Source organism: Amblyraja radiata, chromosome 16 (genome assembly GCF_010909765.2).
Source record: "Amblyraja radiata isolate CabotCenter1 chromosome 16, sAmbRad1.1.pri, whole genome shotgun sequence".
Taxonomy (NCBI): Eukaryota; Metazoa; Chordata; class Chondrichthyes; order Rajiformes; family Rajidae; genus Amblyraja; species Amblyraja radiata.
The window spans coordinates 15,455,274-15,469,437 of record NC_045971.1 but is presented as its reverse complement, the minus strand read 5'-3'; the positions used below and the strand labels follow the sequence as shown (position 1 = coordinate 15,469,437).

At 45.5% G+C, this 14,164-nt stretch overlaps 1 protein-coding gene across 1 annotated transcript in view; it reads right to left on the bottom strand.

Moving 5' to 3' along the window:
* LOC116981952 (microtubule-associated protein tau-like) overlaps nucleotides 1-12,820 on the bottom strand; it is a 64,882-nt gene extending 52,062 nt beyond the window's left edge. The window contains exon 1 of the mRNA XM_033035198.1: nucleotides 12,736-12,820. The gene's annotated coding sequence lies outside the window, so the exon portion shown is untranslated. The remainder of the gene's footprint in view (nucleotides 1-12,735) is intronic.
* Nucleotides 12,821-14,164: the final 1,344 nt, after the last annotated feature.

Sequence of the window (14,164 nt, the reverse complement as noted above, 5' to 3'; positions counted from 1 at the left end):
CTCCCTACACTCTCGCTCCGGGGCCACAGTTCTACCGCCCGAAGACGCGCTTCACTCGATGCCATCGCCAGGAATGGGAGCTCAGACAAGTCCGTCCCAGCCCCACCGTCCTCCATGTGCAAGTCGCCCGTCAACGCGGGGAGACCAAGGGCCTGAGTGATCCATTGGGAGTGAGGATCACGGTGGAACCCAACCCGTAGAATTGAGAAGACCTGCGGTAAATAAGCGACACACACACACTGAGGCACAGTCACACACACACTAAGGAACTGAGGTATAGTTCCACATACAAAGAGGTCACAGCAGGACACTTCGGCCCACCATGCCCAAGCCACCTATCCTACATATCTATACCAACTCTGACAGCTAGGACTTTCATATGAAAAAAGACTGGATAGACTCGGCTTGTACTCGCTAGAATTTAGAAGATTGAGGGGGGATCTTATAGAAACTTACAAAATTCTTAAGGGGTTGGACAGGCTAGATGCAGGAAGATTGTTCCCGAAGGACATTATTGCCATAGAGGGAGTGCAGAGAAGGTTCACCAGACTGATTCCTGGGATGTCAGGACTTTCTTATGAAGAAAGACTGGATAGACTTGGTTTATACTCTCTAGAATTTAGGAGATTGAGAGGGGATCTTATAGAAACTTACAAAATTCTTAAGGGGTTGGACAGGCTAGATGCAGGAAGATTGTTCCCGATGTTGGGGAAGTCCAGAACAAGAGGTCACAGTTTAAGGATAAGGGGGAAATCTTTTAGGACCGAGATGAGAAAAACATTTTTCACACAGAGAGTGGTGAATCTCTGGAATTCTCTGCCACAGAAGGTAGTTGAGGCCAGTTCATTGGCTATATTTAAGAGGGAGTTAGATGTGGGCCTTGTGGCTAAAGGGATCAGGGGGTATGGAGAGAAGGCAGGTACAGGATTCTGAGTTGGATGATCAGCCATGATCATATTGAATGGCGGTGCAGGCTCGAAGGGCCGAAGGCCTACACCTGCACCTATTTTCTATGTTTCTATGAATAGGACAAGTATAAAGGGGTATTGGGCAAATGTAAGCAGGTAAGACTAGTGTAGAAGGGATATGTGGGCAAGTTGGGCCGAAGGACCTGTTTCCACGCTCTATGGCTATAATCTAATTTGCCTGCATTAATCTATAGCCTTTAGTGTCTTGCCAATTTGTTGAAATGCTTCCTGTATGAGCCAATGCATCCAGCTGCTCTTCAGACAATGCATTCCAGACTTCAATCACTCTCTGGCTGAAAGATTCCTCCACAGATCCCCTTTAACCCTCCTTGCTCTCACCTGAAACTAATGCCCTCTTTTCCCAGCAGGGGAAAAAAGACTTTTGCTATCTACCACAGCAACCCCCTCACAATTCCACACACCTCGATGATGTCAGCTCAGCTCTAATGACAACAAATATCTCTTAATCCTCCCATAACCAGAAAGCTCCATTTCAGGCCACGCCCTGGTGAATCTCCTCTACACTCTCTCCAGTGTTGTCAGATCCTCCCTGCATTGTGGGGACCGTAACTGCACATAGTACCTCTCGAATGGCCTAACCAATGTTTTATAAAGTCCTCACATTGATATCCCAGCTCTCACATTTAATGCCCTGGCTAAAACGTTTAAGCATCCAACATGCCTTCTCCATCACCTATCTGTGCTGCTACTTTCAGAGATCTACGGACTTGGTCTCTCTTGTCATTAACATTCCCCAAGACCCTATTATTTACTCCACCCCCACCCCAAAATGCATCCCTTCTCACTTGTAGAATTATCCATTGACCTATGTTCCACTCAACTTTCCAACTGACCAATATAATGCTGTTGCCCCCAATTTTTTAGTGTATCTGCATATCTCTCACAGTTGTATTCAGATTGTTGATGCATTTCACAAACATCAGCGATCACACCACTGATGTTTATGGTACATTACTCTTCACAGACATCCAATTAGAAAATCAATCACCTTCTGCCTCCTATTACCAACCCTATTTTGGATCCAATTTGCCAGCCTTCCCTGGATCATTTTGAACAAGCCTTTATCAAGCCTTATTTGACTCTGTCAAAGGTCTTACAGGCATTTATGTAGTCAACATCTACTGCACTCCTCTCATCAATATGGTTAGTTACCTCCTCAAAAACCTCATCAATTTTGTGCGAATTCCCAGGAACAAAGCCATGTTGACAATCCCTATCATTCCAATTTCTGTCCCTTAGATTTATCTCCAGAAGTTTCGCTACCACTGATGTAAAACTCACCAGCCTTTCAGTACTTGGCTTATCCCTGCTGCCATTAAAAGAATAACTTTTACATCACCCAGAAGCAAAGATGCAGAAATATCTGTCAGAGCTCCTGCATTGTGCTTCCTTGCCTCCACACACACACACACACACCCCTGACCGAGATGGTGTCTCACACATTCACACATTAACTAAGGTGGTGAATCTCACACACACATAGATTGATGTGGCGTCTCTCACACATACACACGTTGACGTGGTGAATTACACACACACTCATGGACTAAGGTGGGGTTTCACACACACACACACAGTGAGGTAGTATCCCACACACACACTGACTAAAGTGGGGTCTCACACACATACACATTGACTGAGGTGGAGTCGCACACACACACACACACACTGACTCAGGTGCTGTCTCTCTCTCACACACACACTGACTGAGGTGGTGTTGCACACATTGATTGAAATGGCGTTATGCACACACAGTTCCACAGACATACCCTGACCCAGGTTTTCTCAGGCAATCTGTTTGTATCAAGGATAACTCGGGTTTTTGTGGGTTCTGAGGTGGCTGCTGAGGCCAGTGTGGAACCACAGGTATTTCCACAGGTAAGACAGGGGTGGCAATTGGAATAGGCATGCCGGTATCTTGTGAGGTGGAGCTTTCTTCTGCAACTTACACATGCCCTCTTGAGGTCCTCAGGCACAGAGTCCAGGTTCTCATTCCCGTCCTGAATCCTCTTTCTAAAACGTTGAGTGTTTATGGCCAATGGTCTGTTGGGATGTTTTGTTAACAGTATATCAAGGTGGCTTTGAGCACACCTTAGAAACATTTCCGTTATCCACCTGGTCGTTTCTTCACAGGACAAACTTGGAATGAAATGCCTATTTCAGGACTCTGGTATGCAAACAATATGATCTGTTGAATGAAGTTGACCATCAGTAACCAGGAAGAGGATGGTGACATTGGAGGGTTTTGCAGGGCAGCACTGATGGCATTTGTCCTGTGCCCTGGGATGTCTGCTAGAAATAGATTAGGAATTAAGAGGATATTGAATGCAGGGATCACTGCTGTATGGTAGATCATGAGGTTCATGCCAGATCTGAGGTCTTGCCCTTTAAACCCCCTCTTCCTAAATTGCCCACAGGCTGTAATGTTGGATTGAAGACAGTTATGAACTTCATCATCCATGTTTGCCTTAAATGCTGTCTACTGAGATATAGATAAGTGATTGATGTTACTCAGAAACATTATTGTCAGAGGGCAGTGTGGTGCAGCAAGAACAGGTTGGTAGAGGAATGTTTAAGGTAAGGCCCATTTTCCCCACATGCTTTAGGGAGAGTATTGACAAGGCTATGGAGCTGATCATCTGATCAAGAGCCAGTGCTGCCTGTACATTGTACCTAGGTTCTGGAGTGCAGTTGCCATGGGACAGTTTTCCCATTTGTTCTGAAGATTTGCCCCACTCTTGTATAGGAGGCAAAGTGAACATTTCATTGAGAAAAGTGCTGTGGCAATGATGCAGCCATGTTTGTCACTCGTCTTGACTGAGATCAGTTCTGTTGTAGATCCATTGGCTAACATCACAGCTTGCATGCCACTGCAGTGCAAGCATAAAATGGAGACAAATTTGAGGAGGATATTCCACAGTCACTCTCAGTTAATATAATCAAAGTCTTCAATGAGATTGATGAAGACCATTGCAGCACAGTGGTGCAACTGGTAGAGCTGCTGCCTCACAGCACCAGAGACCCAGGTTCAATCCTGACCTCGGGTGCTGTCTCTGTAGAGTTTGCACATTCTCCTGTGACCGCGTGGGTTTCCTCTGGGTGCTCCGGTTTCCTCCCACATCCCAAAGACGTGCGGGTTTGTAGCTTGGTTGACCTCTGTATATTGTCGCTAGTATACAGGCTGTGGATGAGAAAATGGAATATCATAGAACTACTGTGAACGGGTGATCGATGGTCTTCATGGACTCGGTGAGCCGTAAAAGCCTGTTTCCATGTTGTATCTCTAACCATGCTGTTCCCTGTATTGTCCGTGGAGCTGTCACATAGCGAAGATCATATCTACTGTGCTTCTAGATTTACAGAATCCAGACTGTGGTTCAGGGAACAGCTCTTCCAGCCATTACTGATGACTTTCTATTTGGCAGACAGCAGGGTAGCAGATGAGGGAAGAGGGCCTGGGGGTGCAGACCCTCATAGACCAGCAGCAGAGTTGTCCGAGAGTGAGGTATGGCAATAGGAGACAGCTGCCTGGTCAGCACAAGGCCGCCGCTTGCCGTCAAGTAACAGAACGATTACAGGGTGTTTTTCTTTTGCTTTGTTTCCTGCCTTTTCTGTTCAGTGAAGAGTTTAAAATCAGGGCACATTAGTGTGAACAAGGTCTGACAAGGGAGGAGATTTTACTGAAGTCTGCACATTATGAGGAGCTCGGGGCAAAATTGAAAAGCAGAACCACAAGGGTGATAATGGCAGGATTGTTACCTAAGACACGTGCAAATTAGCAAAGGGTAAATAGGTTAACATAGGTAAATGCCAGGCTCAAAGCATGATGTGGTAGGGATGGGTTCTGAATTGTATGACACTGGCATCAGTACTGGGGTAACCTGGAGAGATTGGTTCCATTGAGATGGGCTCCACCTGAACCATGTTGGGACCAGTGTCCTAGTAAATCACGTAACTAGGGATGTAGACAGGAGTAAAACTAACCAGGAGGGTAGAGAGCTCCAAGAGCTTTAATAAATCAGAGAGAATTGAAGGAGCAATTGCATAAAATGGTGAGGGAGAAATAGACAGTAATTGTGTAACAAGCCTGGGCAGTACATTTAAGATGGGGATGTAAAGATTCAAGGAACAGAGGAGCATATTTTTCACACAGAGGATAGTGGGCAGGTAAAATGGGCTGGCAGGGAAGCTGTAGATGCAGGTACAAATACAATGTTTATAAGACATTTGGACAGGTACTTGGATATGGAAAGGTATAGAGGGATATGGGTCAAACACAGGCAAATGGGACTAGCCTAGATAGGCATCTTGGTCAGCATTGATGAGTTGGTATTTCTTCTTCCATGTGGAATGATTTTATGACTTCAAATTAAATGTCAAAATCAACAAATCCTGAGTTGTAAATAACTGTTAATAATCAAACAATATTGTTGTTTATTTGGATGTGTCTAACGTTTGTAATGAGATAGATAGCAGGGAATGGAGACATGGGTGGAAGTTTTCTGTAGACCACAAATTTGTGTCTGTCTCCTCCAGATATACTGCCTGACCCACTGAGTTACTCCAGCACTGTGTTATTTTTTTGTAAACTAGCGCACATGCAGTTCCTTGTGTCCTCAACATGTGACCTATCAATAGGTCAGAGCATAAATGGGGAAATATCAAGGGCATGTTTGAAGGGAATTGCAATTATCATGGAGGATTTTAATTTACATATTGATCGGATGAATCAAACTAGCAAGGGAATCGTTGAAGGAAAACGTATGGAATGCATCAGGGATCGCTTCGTGGAACAGTGTGTTATGGAATCCACCCAGGAAAAGTCTATTTTAGATTTGGTATTTATGCAAAGAGGAAGGATTAATAAGATATCATGATTAAAATTCCCCACGGTATGGTAACCACAATGTGATAGGAATACAAATACAATTTGAAGGTAAACGCCATAGGACCATAACCAGTGCCTTCAACTGAAATAAGAGCAATTCTAATGGAGTTGTCGTCTCAGATGGACAGGATAAACAAGCTAAGGGACAGGTCAGTAGAGAAACAATGGCAGATATTCAAACTGCTGGTGTATAATCAGCTGGACGAACTCAATGGGTCAGGCAGCATCTGGGGAGGAAATGGACAGGCCACACTTTGGGTCGCGATCCTTCTTCAGCATGGTTAGAGAAGGGAAGAGAATATTGCAAATGAGAGGTGGGAGTGGATCAAAGCCTGGCAAATGATAGGTGGATATAGATGACGGGTTTAATTGGCAAATGACTGAAGTAAATGACAAGGCGAGAGGTGAAAAGGAGACAAATGGGTGTCAGAGGAGAGGAGTGAAATGTAAAGCAGATATGTGGAAGGGGAGAGTGGAAAGGAGAGTTGAAAAAAGAAAATAGGGGACTCAGGGATGGGGCATAAGTATACGAAGGAAGAAAGGAGTATGGTGACTGGGATGGGAGATGGTGGAAGAAAGAGCAGCACACAGGGGCGGGGGCCTTGGAAAGAGGGGGTAGCAGGGGTATTAGGCAAAGTTGGAGAATTCAATGTTGATACCAATGCAAGGTACCCAAGCAGAATATGAGGTGCTGTTCCTTTAGTTTGCGCATGGCCTTACTTTAGCAATGGGGGAGGCCAAGGACAAAGATATTGGTATTAGAAAGGGTGTTAAAACGTTTAGCGACCGTGAGATCCCATTATAAAATCATATTATATAAACAATTATGTCAATGGGGGAAAGAGTGTTAGGGGCTAGCGAGTTTTCAATAGCAATATGCTTAGTTTTATGAATGCAAGCTTAAAATATTTATGGCTATATGTTACATTGTTTGGCAGAGTGTGGCATTGGACGTTAGCAGCTGTGTTCTTTAGAGACAATGATTAATGTGGGAGATTACATGGAAGCAGTTTTTTTTCCTAGACTGTTTTTCTTCCCAAGACAGCTTTTTTTTTTAGCATCAATTTCCAATGTGACTTTCAAATGGTTCTCTAATTCCCAATCAAAATTGCATTATAACATTTTGCACTGCATAATACAAATATCCTACCAAGATTCATTAGTTGCATTATATGCAATTTATGTCATAGAAATGTGTTATAGCATAACTATCTGTACCGCAGGGATCAATTCTTGGCCCATATTGTTAACTGTATTAATGATTAATGATCTAGAGGAAGGAACAGTGTACAAATTTGCTTCCAAATTTGCTGATAATATGAAAAACGGTGAAAGGGCATGTTGTGAAAATACTGCCGTTCTATAACTATAGAGAAATTGAAAGAGTGTGCAAAACACTGGCAAATGGAGTTTACTGAGAGGTCATAGAAACGTAGAAAAATAGATGTAGGAGTCGGCCATTCGGCCCTTTGAGCCATTCAATATGATCACAGCTGATCATCTAAAATCAGTACCCCGTTCCTACTTTTTCCGCATATTCCTTGATTTCTTTAGCCCTAAGAACTAAATCTAACTCACTCTTGAAAACATCCTGTGCCTTCTGTGGCAGAGAATTCCACAGATTCAGAACTCTTTGGGTGAACATTTTTTTCCTCATCTCAGTCATACCCCATATTCTTAAACTGTGACCCCTGGTTCTGGACTCCCCCAACATCGGGAACATTTTTCCTGCATCTAGCCTGTCCAATCCTCTCAGAATTTTATATGTTTCTATAAGATCTCCTCTCATCTGTCTACATTCCAGTCGACCCATTCTTTCATCATATGTCAGTCCCGCCATCCCGGGAATTAACCTGGTGAACCTACGCTGCACTCCCTCATCAGCAATAATGTCCTTCCTCAAATTAGGAGACCAAAACTGCACACAATACTCCAGGTACGGTCTTACCAGGGACCTGTACAACTGCAGTAGGACCTCCTTGCTCCTAAACTCAAATCCTCTCGCAATGAAGGCCAATATGCCATTAGCTTTCTTCACTGCCTGCTGTACCTGCATGCTTACTTTCAGTGACTGATGTACAAGCATACCCAGGTCTCGTTGCACCTCCCTTTTCCTAATCTGACACCATTCGGATAATAATCTGCCTTCCTGTTCTTGCCACCAAAGTGGATATCCTCACATTTATCCACATTATACTGCAATTGCCATGCATCTATCTAACCCATTCAAGTCACCTTGCAGCCTCATAGCGTCTTCCTCGCAACTCACACTGCCTCCCAGCTTTGTGTCATCTGCAAACTTGGAGATGTTACATTTAATTCCTTCGTCTAAATTGTTAATATATATTGTAAATAACTGGGGTCCCAGCATCGAGCCTTTCAGCACCCCATTGGTCACTGTCCGCCATTCTCAAAAGGACCCATTAATTCCTACTCTTTGCTTCCTGTCTGCCAACCAGTTCTCTATCCATGTCAATACCCTACCCCCAATTAGTGTGCTCTAATTTTACACACTAAACTCTTGGGTGGGACCTTGTCAAAGGCTTTTTGAAAGTCCAGTTACACCACATCCACTGGCTCTCCCTTATCCATTCTACTTGTTAGATCCTCAAAATATTCCAGAAAATTAGTAAAGTATGATTTCCCCTTCATAAATCCATGGTGACTTTGATCTATCACTGCTTTTCAAATGCGCTGCTATAACATCTTTACCAATCGACTCAAGCATCTACCCCACTACTGACGTAAGGCTAACTGGTCTATATTTCCCCCTTTCCTTTCTTAAAAAGTGGAGTTACATTGGCTACGCTCCAGTCCACAGGAACTGATCCAGAGTCGAGAGAAAATTGGAAAATGATCATCAATGCATCCACGATTTCTGTGGGAACCTCCTTTGGGATGCAGACCATCAGGCCCTGGGGTCTGCCTTCAGTCCCAACAGTTTACCTAACACCATTTCCTGATGAATGTGGATTCCCTTCAGTTCCACCCTCCCACTAGATCCTTGATTCCCGAGTATTTCTGGAAAATTGTTTGTGTCTTCCTTAGTGAAGACAGAACTAAAGTACTCATTGAACTGTTCTGTCATTTCCTTGTTTCCATTTGTAAATTCACCTGTCTCCGATTGTAAGGGACCTACATTTGTCATGTATTTTGGTGACAGGAATCAAAAGGCAGATCCTTATCAAAATGCAGAGATATTGCAAATGAGTAAAGTGATTTAGGTATTCTAGTGCAAACATCATGGAGCGCTAGCTGGCAGTTCCAACAAGTAGCTAAGCAAGTAAAAATCATTTTGGCTTCATCGCAAATGAATTAGAATTTAAAATAGGGAGTTCTTGTTGCATATATATAGATTGTTGATGAGGTGTCTTGGAATATCGCATATATTGTTGATGAGGTGTCTTGGAAACCTCTGGAGACTTTGCGCCCCACCAAAGGTTTCCGAGCCGTTCCCGGAGGTTGCAGGTGGTTGCTGGAGGTTGCAGGTAGTGGAAGCAGGTAGGAAGACTGACAAAAACCTCCGGGAACTGCACGGAAACCTTGGGTGGGGCGCAGTCTCCAGAGGTTTCCGTTCAAGTTTCCTAAGTGGGACAGGGGCATTACCTACAATGGAGTTTCACCAGGCTAATACCTGGGATGAGAGAGTTGTCCTATCAAAAGAAGATGAAAAGTTTGGGTTTGGGTTCCTTGAAGTTTAGAAGAATGAGGGTGACATTATTCAATAAGAGAAGATCATAAGGAAAGTTGGGATGTTTTCAGTTGTAGGAGAGTCCTGACCAAGGGGACACAAGTACAGCATAAGGGGCCGGTCTTTAAAAACTGAGATGTGTAGGAATGTCTTCCGTGGTGCCTGGTTATACTGGAATTCCCTGCACGAGCAAGTGGCAGCAACTGGATAATTAGAAGTAATTAAGTCGGAGATTGATAAATATTTGATAGCCTGAGGAATTGACTATTATGGTGAACTGGCACAGAAGAGCAATTAAAGCTCGCATTGATCAGATATAATCAGAATGAATTGTGCCATAGTCTTGAAGGCCTGTTGGCCTATTCCTATTTTCTTGTTCTTTTATGTTCTTCGGTTACCACAGTCCGACATGTCTCCTTTCTTGAAGATCACTACAATTATGTTGTGACTGAGGTCCCCTGATGTACTCGCCTTTTCCTAAGTGTGGATTCCTCAAAGCTCTTCCAGCTGAGTGATACTGTCTGCCCTGGAGTCCTGGTTATTTTTTTCATGGGGTAATGGAGTCACAGTTGAGGAGATCTTGGAGTGTTCATTCCAATGATTGATAATTGCTTCTCTGTCCCTGATGTGTTCATCCCCGTTTTTGCTTCTCAAAGGGGTGGGCCTTGAGTGTTTGGGCTGATTATTAGCCCTGACAATTCTGAAGGACCTGGACGTATCAAAGTTATTACCAGTTTGCTGGACATCCTGTGTTTTTGCTTCCCGCCATCTGCTCTTTGGGTCCTAGGTTTTGCTGGACCTCGGCCTTCAAGTTCCTATCGAGCTGTTTACCTTCCCTTGAAGTGTCATGGATTTTGCAATCCAAGAACACCTAATGTTTGTGGGCGGATCTGCAATTACCTGGTCATTCTCGTTAAATTAGTCCTGGTTTTCAGAGATAGAAGAAGAGCTTCTTCACAAGTGTCCACAGTGGTGAACTGCAGCAGAGCTCGTGCCCTGTGGTCCAGCCTATAGCTCTCCTAGGCTGTGCATCCAGTTTGCCTATGTATCGTTGTCAGTGAAGATCTGTCTTTGTGTTGAGGCATTCTTGTGGAATTGTCAAATGTATCACCTGCGCTACCAACTTCCACCCTGTCCTCAAAATCACTTGGACCAATCCTTGTCCCCACACCTCCAACCTTACTACCCATCCAGCGACCTAATCAGCTCTTCCAGCTGAGGCAGAGATTCATCCACAGTTCCTCCAACATCATCAATTGCATTTGTTGCTCTCAATGTTGCCTGCTCCACATCGGTGAGACCAAGCATAGACTAGACAACTGCTTTACCGAGCATCGCTGTCTTGTCCACATCTTGAGCTTCAGGTTGCATATCTATTCATCTCCCCTTCCCATTCCTATACCGACCTGCCTCTTCTCAGCCTCCCCCACCGTCAGGGTGAGGCCAAATGCAAACTAGAGGAACAGCATGCTGTATTCCACCCAGGTAGTATACAATCCACTGGTATGAATGTTGAATTCTCCAATTTCAGATATACCATCAGTCTGCCCAGCGTCACCCTCCCTTTCTTCACCTTTTCCATTCCTCTACCTCCCCTTGTTATCTTCCCCCCAACTACCTTAGTTCCACCTGCCCATCATACATGTAGCAATCAGCTTCTCCCTTGGCCCACCCTTCTTATGCCTTCTACCAACTGTTCCCCCAACTACCATCCGCCCATCATGTCCCCTTATTTGGTTCCAGCGTCTGTTTCCCTCCACCACTCACCCCACAACTGGCTCCATCTGCCTAAAATCTTCTTTTTCTTTTTTTTTCTCCTGCTTCCACCTATCACCTACCAGCCTCTGTCTCAACACTCCCCTTCTCCCCACTGGCTTCATCTGTGCATGTCCGTCATCTAGCTCCACCTTTTATCTCCCAGCCCCTGCCTCAGCCCTCGCTCTCACCTCTTAATGTTGCCCATCCTCCCTCCACACTCGGTCCTAACGCAGGGTCATGATGCTAAGCTCGACCTCCACTGGTTGTCTTGCTGAGTTCCTCCGACACTTTGTTTCAGAGTCTGAAGAAGGGTCTCGAGCCGAAAAGTCGCCAATCCATGTCGTCCAGCGAAACTACCTGAAACTGCCAAATCTATGGAATTCATTGCCACAGAAGGCTGTGGAGGCCAAATTAACGGATGTTTTTAAGACAGAGATTGAAAGATTCTTGCTGCTTATGGGTATCGGGTTATGGGGAGAAGGCAGGAGAATGGGGTTGGGAGGGAAAGATTGATCAGCCATGATTGAATGGCGGAGTAGACTTGATAGGCCGATTGGCCTAATTCTGCTCCTATAACTTATGATTTTATGACCCCACCGAGTTAATCCAGCACTTTGTGCTTTGCTCAAGATTCCAGCATCTGCAGTTCCTTATGTCTCCATTTACATTATTTTCTCTGTCTCCATCATATATTTGCTTCGATGATGAGACGTTTAGCACAGGTGACTTTAAAATGTCTTCCTTCTTCCTGAGCTGTGGCTTTGCAGAGCCCTGGACCACATTCCATTTATTTTCCACATAGAGTCATCTATACTGAGGTACAATCCACATTCGATATGTTGCAGGCACTGACTCGCACTGCATACATTACCACAAACACGGAGAGACACTAGGGCACAGGTCCACAAACATCACAGACGTACAATCCCACACACATCATATGTCACGTTACAGTTGCACGCGCTGCCCCTCACTGGAGTATTGTTCTAGGTTGATGCATTAGCCAAGTGGGGTTTTCTTTGCATTAACTGTTTGTTTGCCATCCTCCAGATGCTGGGGATATTTCTGGCACTCCAGTTACGTCAGCACAGGGGGAGGCTGGGGCTGGGGGGAGGGGACGTGCTTTACTCAGTTTCTGTATATTAACCTTACCCACTGTACCGTGGAGTTCCTGACCCCACCCACAGTCAGACCCCAGGGCCTACACCTGAGGGCCTGTGCCCAGCTCGCTACAAGGGCAGGGTAGTTTGGTCACACTTGGCATCGGCTGTGTAACTTCACGTCAGGCTCTGGCAGAGGAACCCTCAGCTATCAGCCATGCCTGCTGCTGCCAGCTTTATCTGCCTGCTCACTGCGCTGGCCAGCTTTAACACCAGACTGCTCTGAGCAAACGCCGGGGTAGTACTCACTCTGCAGGGTAAGCCACGGAATGGAGCCCTTGTGGAAACGGAGCGCTCAGCAAGAGAAGGCCGCACTGTCAGTCGCCAAGGGGGCTGGCAGTGCAGGGGATGTGTCGGTGCAGAGCGGTGCCAAGCATTAGATAAGTGTCTATTCTTGGCAGGGTTCGATTACACAGAGCCAGGCTAGAGCTGCTGTCAGGTTGGATTACACGAGCAGAGCTGTGTGATGGGATGGCCGTCGTGTTGCTTTGGTTGAGGAAGGCAGTGGATAACAGCCCAAGGCTCTGTCTCCCCAGCTGAAGCAGCGGAATGGAATCCGCAAATCCCACTGCAGAGTGGCTCGGCCAGACGACCCTGGGCCCAGCCAGTGCATTCAGACTCCACCTCGGGAATATTGTTCCCGATGTTGGGGAAGTCCAGAACAAGGGGTCACAGTTTAAGGATAAGGGGGAAGTCTTTTAGGACCGAGATGAGATTATTATTTTTTTCACACAGAGAGTGGTGAATTCTCTGCCACCGAAAGTAGTTGAGGCCAGTTCATTGGCTATATTTAAGAGGGAGTTAGATGTGGCCCTTGTGGCTAGAGGGATCAGGGGGTATGGAGAGAAGGCAGGTACAGGATACTGAGTTGGATGATCAGCCATGATCATATTGAATGGCGGTGAAGGCTCGAAGGGCCGAATGGCCTACTCCTGCATCTATTTTCTATGTTTCTACCTCACAGCAAGCCCATACTAACAGCTGGGAACAGCTCCCTGTCCGGTTCCTGGAGGTGGTTACACCAACCAGCTAGAGGAGGGTGGGTGGAGCCGCAGAGGTGTTAACATGTTGACTGGACTCTTCACACAGAAGGCACACAGCTCCTTCAGACTGGAAAACGTGAACGGCAGAATCCTAGAGACAGTCAGACGACCAGTACATGCTGCACTGAGCTAACAGTTCTTGCTATCATCTCACTCCATTTGCAAAGAGTTACTGTACATTCATGCCCTTAAAATAATTGGAGCTTTCTAAAAATTGTATTAGATTGCAGAGTTTCCCTGATACATTTCCCAGCAACAAAGTGGTGGAAAGGGCAGTGAGAAAAGCATTTTGTTTATTTAGTTTAGTTTAGAGATATAGCACGGTAACAGGCCCTTCGGCCCACCGAGACCGCTCTGACCAGCGATCCCCGCACACTAACACTATGCCACACACACCAGGGCAATGTACAATTGTACTGAAGCCAATTCGCCTACAGACCCGGATGCCCTTGGAGTGTGGGAGGAAACCGGAGCACCCGGAGAAAACACACGCAGGTCACAGGGAGAACATGCAAACTCCGTACAGACAGCACCCCTTAGTCAGGATCGAACCCGGTCTCTGGCGCTGTAAGGCAGCAACTCTACTATGCAGTATTTTGTACACTTGCCTTCAAACTCTGAGGCATTGACTACAG